The sequence below is a fragment of the Nannobrachium achirus genome, assembly GCF_963921795.1.
Source record: "Nannobrachium achirus genome assembly, chromosome: 7".
Classification (NCBI taxonomy): Eukaryota; Metazoa; Chordata; class Actinopteri; order Myctophiformes; family Myctophidae; genus Nannobrachium; species Nannobrachium achirus.
The window spans coordinates 17,579,131-17,590,671 of record NC_137816.1 but is presented as its reverse complement, the minus strand read 5'-3'; the positions used below and the strand labels follow the sequence as shown (position 1 = coordinate 17,590,671).

Genomic DNA, 11,541 nt, shown 5'->3' with positions numbered 1-11,541 from the left:
GCGGTGGTGGGAAGAGTGCTTTTATCTCTACCACACCCAGGTGCTCCATAGACAGACAGGCTCAGGTGCAAGACGCTACCTAAAGCCTGGCCCCGCAAGACGCCAAGGCCAGTCACCATCACAGGGTTGAAGGGCGGCTCGAGCAAGCCCGCCAGGCCAACAGAGTGGTGATGACACATACTGCACGCAGGACAGACTCCCCAAAGGGAGAGGATGAAGCCACGTCAGTAGAAACCTGTGAAAATACATTAGATAGACAGACACTTTTTTTTGGTTAGTTTTAGTTTTGTGTTTTTTTAGTTTTAGTTTTGTACAACAACAACTAGTATACATATATTTCTAATACCTACAATTATTACTTGGAAGTTAAAAATCTAAACCCTATAAAGTGGTGAAATTCAGTGCTATAAAAATGATAATGAGATCTTAAACAATTATTTCTAATACCAAGTAGGCCTAGTCAGCCAACACAAAACATATTGTTAATATGACCATTACTACTTCATGTAAAACAAAACTATATAAGGTAACAGAAAACAGTAAATGTTCTTACCTCAGCTCAGGTTACACAAATAGCCTAGTGTTTTCTTGCAGCCACAGTACAGCCCATCTATGCCAACAGTCGTTCCCTTTCTGGATGCAAGTCCACACGCACCAGGAGCGATCAGGAGGGAGGCTCGACTGACCAACTTCAACTGGGGGGGACCTCCACCTCAAGTCCAGGGAAACTCCAGCACAGTCCACAACAAACAGACAGATTTTTGTTGATTTTTTCCCCTTATCTTCACAAAAACTATTTCTAATATATATGACAATTACTACTTCATGTTAAACTTTAAAAACCATATAAGGTAACATAAAAAAGTAAATGTTCTTACCTCAGCTAAGGTTACACAAATAGCCTGTGTTAGTCGTTCCCCTTCCTGGAAGCGCGTCCACACGCAACAGTAGCGATCAGGAGATAGGCTCGACTGACCAACTTTGACTGGGGGGACCCGACCTCCAGTCCGGGGAACCTCCTGTGTGGTACACGACTGACAAGACAGACAGATGCATTTATGTATGTGGTTTCTTACCCGTTCGCCACACACCGACCTCTGACCCTACATGGACATCAAGGAGGAAACTCCAGCAAGCCTCAACTCCACTAACCCGGTCTCAGCAGCTCCCGCTATCCAGACTCGGCTCCCCGCCGAGTCCTACACTCTTCAAAGACTTTGTATTTAAGCTCTGCCTTCACCCACATCCTGAGGGATCTTTCCCACAAACTAGCTGCATATTAAGAAATAGGATCTCCCTGGCGAGCCCAGAGCTGTCACCGGCTGGGTCTGCGTACGCAGCTGGTCAGCCATTTCCACAGCATCGGACGTGGACCTGGACGGCTGGACTGCAGCGAGGCCTGAGGCTGCAGGTGAAGAGGCTCCTTCAGGGGTGTCATTCTCTCCTGGATGTTCTTAACCCACTCCTGTTTGGCCTTCAAGCTGGATGCCGTAAGTACAGTATGGTTGTGAGAGGCGGGGGTCCTTCCTGCCCACAGAGCAAACTTACAGGGGTCCCCTCGAATGTGCTCTGTCACCCCCAACTCGGATGTCAGTACTTTATTCACATACCTGTACTTAGTTCTGCCAGCTGAGTCCCTGATCTCCTTGCTGAAGACCAGCGAGTTCTGGAACAGGAACACGTGGTGGTTGCGAACCTTCCGGATTAGAGTCTTGGGGTTCCACACCTGGAAACTGCCATGAACAATCAAGTCCCCCTGGACATCCATGTTGTCATCAAAACCGTCCAACATGGCGATGTTCATGGCATCATTCGCCTTCTTAGGCACACTCAGCATCAACTCAAGAGCATCCGCAAGCTCTCCTCCCTCTCCATCCTCACAGCAAGACAGCAAGTCCTTGAGCAGTAGCTGGTACTTGGTGATTCTCTGCACAGGCTTGATGAGGTAGGAGTCGATGGAACTAGCGAAGCCCAGGCCATGTTTCTGCCGGATGTCATCAAAGAAGGTTCCAGCGTGTTCCAGTAAGAGTTGACTGGAGTCAACTTTGTTCTTACAGTAGTTCACATACATGTGGAACCCATCAGCCCAGGTAGCAAAGCAGTGTCCCACATCCTCTGGTAGCTCACAGTTGGTCAACTCACTCAGGAAAATATTGCTATGAAAGTCATATATCTCCTGGATGTTACCAAAGATGATGTGTTGCTTGTTGCGGATGCCTGCAGGTACCTCCTCCTCAAGCCCACTGGCCATCTCCCACCAGTATGTCTCCAGACCACGCAGATCTCTCACGTAGGCCTTCTCTGACTGCAACATGATGAACTTCATCTTCCGGGCTGCCTTCCCCTTCCTCTCGTTGACCTCCATGTTGCAGTTGCGCAGCTCGACTTTCTGGTCGTCTGTCAGAAGAGGCTGGCATGGATGTTGTTCATGGAGCCTTGAGTAGGCGGCGACTGCGTCCTGTGGCTGGGTGTTCTTCATTGTCAAGTACTTCTTCAAAGTGCTTCTTCAAACCACAACAGTGTACTCAAACCAAAATATGGTTGAAAATGACCCACAACTGTTGCAAACAGGCCTCTGTGTAAATTAACGACAAACAAGCCCCTGTGTGTGTGTGTGTGTGTGTGTGTGTGTGTGTGTGTGTGTGTGTGTGTGTGTCGTTAACAAGAGCAAACTTACTTACCTGAGTTCAGTTGGTCAAGCTGAAGACTAGGGATCCAAAAAGAAGTGTTATCAAATGTTTGAAAATATCAAATTAAAAGTTGAAATGACCGGTGAAACAACAGCAACAGATGGACGACAGGCGTCGATGTAAACAAGCAGTCAGCAGTAGTTCGTCAGTAACGTCTCTGGTGGAGCCGCTAAGATGCACGTCTGTTCTCAATGAAGTCCAGATGAGCACTGACGTTCTAACGTTATCATCCGAAGAACACCTGTTTGAAACAGGAAGGATGCTCGAGCGCTGTCCCTATTGGTCCGCTGCCGAGCGCAGCGGACCAATAGGAACGCTGCGCGACGCTGAGGCATTTTCATTTGTAAACAACTCATCCTCGCGAGAAAGCCTGGTATCGCGAGGTTATATCCAAACGTGCAAGAGCGTACTTATTATTATTGTTATTATTTGTTCACAAAATGTCCTAGTAGATCTATACTATTTTCCAAAAACGTAACAATTATAATTAATAATTAATAATGTATTTTTGTAGGATTCTGCGCCAATCATTTGCTTCTTCCAGAGTAGTGACCACCGGTCAACAGTAGAGGGCGCTAGAAGCTTGAATGGTGAATGCTTTGTATAAGGTATTTTCCCCCCTTCATAACAACAGGTAGGTCGCGAATAACTTTTGGCGGATAAGTTTGATAATATATAGGAATGGTCCTAGAATATTGGGCTTCTAGTCAGAAATGCATAAAAATGCATTATGTTGAGATGGTTATGTTAGTTTTATTAGGGTTAAGAGAGGATTTGTTTAAGCCAGGTCTTGTGTACTATGGGAAAAGAGCACCTTATGTCCACAGAACAGTCAGTCAGCCTCTGTGACTGGACTCGCAATGGACATAAGGTTGCCTACTGGAAAATAACCATGAATGTAAGCAATCTATGACTTTCTGAAGAAACTTTCAGTGAATTAATTGAGTTTGGAAGTCGTTTTTGCGTGCCATGCACATATTACACACAATCACCACCATCAAGAACAGGGACGTGTGTGTTTAGTAGCCTAGTGTTTGTGTCGCATCATGTTTCCATCATGTGTAGGCTACATCACCTGACAACATTTTTAGGTAAAAACACGTAGGACTGCAATGTTTTTTTATGCACGTGTATTTATCACTGTGCGAGGAAGTTGAATTTATTGTTATTTGTTCACCTCTCTCTCTCATCTGCAGTGCTGCAGAGTATTTTAGATGTATACTAGACATCTGTTGGATCAAACAAGATCAACAGCAGTAAGCTGGTCTTCAAAAGGAGGTAGACTATTATTTACTGTATAGTGTAGCCTATAGAAACCCTTTTACTGTTTTCCTTGGAGTAGCCTAATTCTAATTTAAGGATTTCTCCTACACATTTGGAAGCAGGACAAGCAGAACAAAAAATTACATCACATTTCAAATGGCTATAGTGGATTCACAACACAGCATATATGCAGCCATCATTCACATTCTTATATAGAGGCGACACAGGCTGATCTGATGACCTCTCTCTTTTGTACACACATACCCTCTCTAATTCTTGTTCTCAGGCAGAAACCTTGTATTCAACGTGCTATGTTTTCATAAATGAATGCCCTACTTCAGTGGTTCTCAATCTTTTTTGGCTGGAGTAATCCCTTATACTGATTTCTGAAGCCATGTACCCCCTTCCCCTGACTACTGCAAAATTGACATCAAAAGTCCAGTTCCGATGCCAATATGTTCAAAATAAAACAGCATAATGGCAAATAAATGGCAAATAAATACTGCTTTCTATTAAATAACTGTTACTACTAGTAAAGGTATTGATGTTATTTGGTTTAGAAATGTACAGATGAGCAGGTTCACACAAACTCTGTCAATGTTTTATCATTAACCATAATAGTAAAGTACTAATTCCCATTTTCTAGTTTTTCTGACGTACTCCCTGCGGGGGTCCAACCTATGTTCCCCAGGTTCTATGTTCCCCAGGTTCTATGTTCCCCACTTTCTTACCACCTAACCCTAACCTCACTAAACTAATGCTGTTAGGTGGAATAGATAGAACCTGGGGAACATAGAACCTGGGGAACATAGGTACGGTCCCGCCCTGCGTACCCCTAGGGGTACACGTACCCCCATTTGAGAAACACTGCCCTACTTCATCATACAAGTGTTGCACAAAAGTAGTGAAAATAGCCTATCTACAAACTCACAATAAGGCACATTGTGAGCTTGTAGATAGGCTACTTTCTCTGTATTTTATATATATTTTTAAAGGTAATCAACAGACTGATTGCTCACTGCATTGTTCCCTGTCTCCCCCCACAGCCTTCCAGGGATGCACAGCGGCTGATGACAAGACTGCAGCAGTGGAGGGTTTTCTGCACTACCTGTATGGTGCCATGGTCCGTGATGCCATCTGGCAGTATACTAGCAAGGACCAGTTGCAAGATGTCCAGATGCCTATCGAACGCAGCATTATGAACCACATCTTCAAACTGGCCTTTTACCCCAACCAGGATGGGGATATTCTCAGAGGTAAGTCTAGACCAGCAGTGCCATGCTGATTCAGTCTGTCTCAATTAACAGTGATTCAGTTCCCTCTGCAACTCTTCCTGGCAGAAATGTGTAAAGGTAGCCACTTAAACCCACTAGACCAGGGGTAGGCAACCTTAGGCACAACAATGGCACAGGGGAGGGTGATCACTGGCACACTGCCAGAAGTGTGAGAGAGAGGGTTTTTATTTTAAAATCACATGTTTTTTTTTATGTGGTCAATTAAATTAAGTCACATAATTTGCACAAATTACATCCTGCACATAATTCTACATTCACTAAAACCCTGAACTCTCGAGATAGATGGGTTATTGCTTGAGTCTATAATGATCATTATAACAATAGACCGTTTGTCAGCCTTCTGATTGGTCCCTGAGACTCCCTGACTGGCCAACCAGAAAAAAACATTCACTTTTTGCTATCGGGGGTGGAGTTTGTGCAGTGGAGAATGTTGCTTCAGGCTTTCAACAACTGTCCGCAGTGCGCGACACGGAGATCGGCCGGTACGGTGATAGCGACGGCAAGCGTCAAGCGATCTCGCTCATCATAACGAATAAGCTTCAACAAACTAGTTCACATGTACCTTATCAATGGTCTAAGAGTCACGATTGGGTACATATAATTTAAATGGGCAGAATTACGAAAAGCCAGCCTATTATGTGAGGAGAAACATTCTCTCTGTCCTCTTCCTAGTACCCAAGATGCAATGCGCTTCTCTTTCTATCTCTGATCCAGAGGATTAAACTAATTAAAACATTTATTTTTCGGGGGAAAACTACTGTTTTGCTATGTAATTACTGTACCTTTTTCTTCCCTTTTTATGAATATCACGTAGATGTGTTTTTTGTGGTACTTTATATAGCTGTAATGAGGCTATGAAGGGGAAAAAAATCCCATCCACTTCCACTATAAAAGAATCTGCAAAGAGGATTCTGTCCCACTGGGATTAAACAAATTAAAACATATATTTTCGGGTAAACCCCCTGTTTTGCAATGTAACTACTGTACCTTTGTCTTCCCTTTTTATTAATATCACCTAGGTGTTTTTCCTTTGGTACTTTATATAGCTGTAATGAGGCTATGAAGGGAAAAAAAATCCCATCCACTTCCACTATAAAAACAATCTGCCCAGGGTTAATGTCCCATCATAGTAACAGGGCAGAATGGGGCGGGATTTACAAAAGGGTTTATTTCCTGACACTCAAAATGTGTCTGAATTTTTGATGGCGTGTCATTAAACATGTTGACATGGCACACTGACTATCTAGAAAATAAAAACATGGCACTTCATTTCAAAAAGATTGCTGACCCCTGCTCTAGACTTCCCTACATGGGCCGCTTTCTTCCATCTACACCAACTTTCTTTGCCTAAAATAGCACATATAAGTTCTCAACTTGTTGCATTGCAGCTCACTGTGAGCTTGTAGATCTGCCATTTTTAGTAATGTTCCCCCCAGAATAGGTGTGTTCAAGTGGTTTAGGCCATGGCTACACAGAGCTGGATATTTCTGAAGCTAGACATTTTTTGTGCTGTTGGGGCTGCAGCCACATTAAGCTGGATATTTCGGCCGCAAAGCTGGATATTCTCTGGATCTGTGTAGACACGGTACCCGGATATCTCTTAAGACTTAACTGTGTGTGTGCTTGTCCCCCAGTGGAGGTCTGGGGACTCAGATTATTTTAGACCTAGATATCTTTCTCGTGTGGACCTAGATATTTTTCTATCTGGATATCTGAAAAACCGGGATATATGAAAAATCCAGCTCCGTATAGCCATGGCCTAAATAGCAGGAGCTGTGTCCTGCATTATGTGTGAGAAAAAAAAATATTTTCAATACAGCTGCTTTTCTGTTTGAATGAATGGCTGTCAAGGGTTAGATATTAAAAATAGGATCTAAGAGTTGCACATTTACACATTTTATAGCTACACCTCTTTTAAGTTGAAATGTGAGAAAGATATTTTTTCCACGTTCATTAGAGGTATTGCCATTCTTTATTTTTGCATTAAATGTGTACTGATAATTCGATATATTATCACTGTAATAACTATTGAGTTTATTATATTATATTGTTGCTGTCGGGTGGAAGCATTTTAACTCCAGAATACTTACTTTTTAGGAAAGGAAAGAACCTGTGTTACAATGGATCCGGTGTACTTATTATTTAGTGTAGCGATGTTTTAAACTTGGAGATGTCAGTTAACAAGTATGCATGTCTTTTTTTAATGTCTTCAGACACACATGGAAAACCCCAGTGGTGACAGAGGAGAAGATCATCCATACTGTACGCCCCCAGAGAGCACACAGCCCTACAGATGATATGTCCCACTCCCAGAGACCTTACTAATTTCCTTCACAGGTCTTACCACGTACAGTACACTAATTAACCATTAAAACTGGTAAAGCATCTATGGGTGGAAACCTCATGTCCAAAACTTTTCAGGATTATAATTCTAAAGTAGCAGATCTAAAAGCTTGCAATCTGCTAATTTTATGGAAAACAAAACATAATATGGAGGTAAGGTTTCTGCCTAACAACGATACATAGCAACATAGGTTTTTTCTGAAAACCGTTTTATTAGGCTTTTGTAGAATCAACCTCACGTCTTAATAGAGTACTGACGTCACTGGTTCATCTCCTGGGTCACGGAAGTTCATTTTCTATGAGAATAACATTGGGTCATCTTAGAATCGTCTCATATAAGAATTGTGGTCCCATCGTTATTGTCAGGGAGGTGGCCCCACAAAACACCCACCAAACTGTGAAAAGATGATGACTCATCACTAAACCATCGTTTTGTGGGGCCATTTGTAGCCCAAGGAATGTTTTTTTTTGTGCAAAACAAAGGCTTGCAATGGATTCAGAATCATGACAAACCTCTAGTTAGAACCCTCACATCCTACTTAAAGCAGATTTTTTTCTGGGTATTTTCCTCCTGTATAGAAAGTCGATAGGAGCCCAACTTGATTTGGCCACTGTGGTGACCCCAAAGGTTGCAAACTCGGGCGCCCTAGCTAAATCATGAGCATGTACTACTGGGCTACATCTGTGCAAAATTGGGCACTTTTAGACTGATTTGCAGGAAATGTATATTTTCTCCCCTTAAGGCCCCCGACTATCTCAGGTTCTGTTCCATTTAGTGGTTCTCAAACATTTTAATTTCAAGGACCCCCATAACTCTTGAGTGTACCAATGGAACCAATTGTACCTGAGTTACACACCCGTAAGGGAAAGGGCCATATTTGAAACCTCCTAAAGGAACCATTAGTGTCCCTGAACTGAAGCCCTTTTCTTTCCAATATGGCTGCTGTGCATAGAGAATATTGTATTGTGCTTAAACAGCTGTTGCCTTGCGTGTTGATGGTTTGGAGAGAGACTGTCGTTTAAGCACACTTTCACTCTGCAAAGGTTTTTCCATTAGATTTTCTGTAGTACTTTCTTTCTATTTTTATCAACATTATTACATCATTTGGTTATCACATTTTAGTCCATGTCAGACATTTGTGGTGTCATTCTGTTGGGTTTTATATTCAGTCCATTTCTCCCTTTTCTCAAGGAACAGTTCTTCTTGTATCCTGAGTTTGTGTGTAAATCTCTCCATCACATATATTTCCTCCACAATGCACAGCCACTGCTCACAAGTTGGAGGGTCACTTTTATACCACAATCTTGTTGCTTTTTTGCTGGCTACCAGCAGCACTTTGGAAGGAAGTGTATCTGACTGTAGAACTATATCTTTACAGTATTAGCCCATATACATTTATACCAATACACACACATTATGAATGTCATGTCAATGTATATGGAACTGGAACTTTAACTTTACATTACAGGGTAAAAAAAGGTAAAAAAATAATCAGTATTATCCCCTGGTCTACATGGGGTTACTATAGCCCCTATGGAATCCTCAAGACTGAAATCAGTCCCCAGGACTGAGAACTTTAACCCCTGTACTATACAGCAAGGGGCAACTGTTGACTTCAGTCAAGACACGTGCATGATGAATTTAAGGTCCAGAGCTGTTGCATCATTTTGGATATGTCAATCCATTTATTTAACATATTACCTCTATGGAGGGCACACATTCTTAGGAGATACATCAAAGAGAGCATGTTGTAACAAACTCTTACCTTTGTCTCCTGCTGTGATTTAAAATAAAAAGTTGAACCGTTTCATAAACAAAGAATGTGTCAAGATGATTAGAGTGTAATAATGACAGCATACTTTCTGTACAAAACATGACTATACTGTTGAAATGCATTTAAAACAAAAGAGGAAAGCATTACTTACATTACTGTAAAATAAAGGGTGACTGGTTGTCTAAGACTAAGACCCATCTCGCAGTGGTGTCCGATAAGAACTTAACAAAAATATCTAAACCTTGTAGTGAAGTAAATAGGCTACTAATATTCTACTAAGTACCGGTATTCAAAAGTACAAATTACAAAGTACATTATCTTTTAAGACCAATGCATACCAAAACATTTAAAGAATCAAACTATATAAATAGTACATTTTCAGTCCCTTCCTAGAACTGTAAAAGTAAAACATTTCAGTTTAAATAGTGGAGTGAAAGAAGAGTGCAGGCAAAAAAAAATAATAATACTTGAGTACACAAGTAAGCATCCTTGGTTACTGTTCATCAATGCCAGTGTGGCTCAAAACAAAAGTATCGAAGTCCCGAGGTAGTTGGAGATTCTGGAGAGGCTGAGCGATGATTGAAGGAAGGCGCTTGGCAGACGACCTTCATCGTTGGCAGGGTCAAGGTCTCTTGGTGGCGAATGCGATGCAGGCAGAAGGTGGTCTCTGTGCCTGGAGAAGAAACACAGGTGTTAGTATCAATGTCCAGCCCTGTCTACACTACAATACATACATATCTTGCTAATTAAAAAAAACACATGAATAAAGCATACATAGAGTAAGTTATGTCTCGCCACAACTAAGATAGTTACATACTACGTATTCAAACAAAATAATTATTCATTTTATAACTACAACTCAACATTTAAGCTATTGTATACTTATTACATTATTATTTATTTTAATTTGATCAAGATGTGCAGATACAATACATAACAATAATACTTATGGCTATCACATCATGTTTTTTCTGGTGCCTGTATACTTCGGTAAGCTCTCTCCTTAATGAAATAAAAACAGAAAAAAATATCAAGGATAATATTTAATTTTGAATTGTAGTTATAAAATGAATAACAAATTAGACTATTTGGTGGTTTACACATTGTTGGAATACACCATTTGAGTACAATGTAACTATTAACTATGTTACTTATAGTGAACCCACATATCGTCACTGTCAAGCAGAAACCTCGTATCTCGAAGTTTAAAATGTGTTCATTTTTTCGCAAAGTAAAGCCCTACTTCATCATACAAGGCCGTCGCACAAAAGTAGTGAAAACAGTGAACTGTGAACAACAGTGAACTGTGAACAACGCCTCACACCGTGAGGCTGTGTGCTTGTAGATCTGCTATTTTCACTAGTTTAGTTCATTTTTAAAACGATAAATACAAAACAAAAGGTCTTGGACATACTGTACAAGGTTTCCACTCGACAACGATATGCACATGGAGGTTGGTGGTGGTAAATGTAGGCTACACACATATACCATATCACTGGTCAATCAGTTCACTTCAACAGACAACACCATTTTTGTGCGGTACTAACCGCTCCTATGTCTGGCTTTGTGTGGATGAATGAGTGTCCGTATTGAGTGTCCTGATGAGCACGGGGCAAGCTTTCGGGAAAAATAGAAATTATGCATGCTCACAACGCGTCACGTTGGGAACTTGTAGATTGGCTAATTTTGATGAAGAGATTTAATGCAGAGGGGGGAAAAAAAGAGATCTGGACCTGTAATAAATGTGTACTTACCAGAAAGTGGTGTTTGGCTGTTGGTGGCCTTTCCTGTTGGCAGGCATTCTCCTTTGCAGGTTTTTAGTTTTGGCCTCCCGTGCTCGCCCAACGCCGTACTTTGGCAGATGTATTGGAGGAAGCCTTGCATACTCCTGCAAGAAAGTGTGAGATGGGAATAAGCAAACTAAAGTTAAATAGTCACATAAATACAGTACAGAGAGAACAATGTAGTGCCTCAAAGAAATTCCAGGTAAAAACAACGAACCTAGGTTTGTTGTTTTGTCATCTATTTATACAACATGCTATCATATCTAATAAAACATTCTTAAACATTTGTGGTCAACAAAAATGTACTATGTATTAAAATAACAAACCCATGAGAACCATGAGAACAAGTGACAAGTGAGATGTATGTACATACTTCCACCACTCCATCATG

At 41.3% G+C, this 11,541-nt stretch overlaps 1 long non-coding RNA gene across 1 annotated transcript; it reads left to right on the top strand.

Moving 5' to 3' along the window:
• Window positions 1–3,540: 3,540 nt before the first annotated feature.
• LOC308288298 lies at window positions 3,541–8,396 on the top strand. The gene is made up of 3 exons (XR_013962186.1): window positions 3,541–3,588; window positions 5,000–5,209; window positions 7,462–8,396. It is a non-coding gene; the product is annotated as an uncharacterized lncRNA (long non-coding RNA).
• Window positions 8,397–11,541: the final 3,145 nt, after the last annotated feature.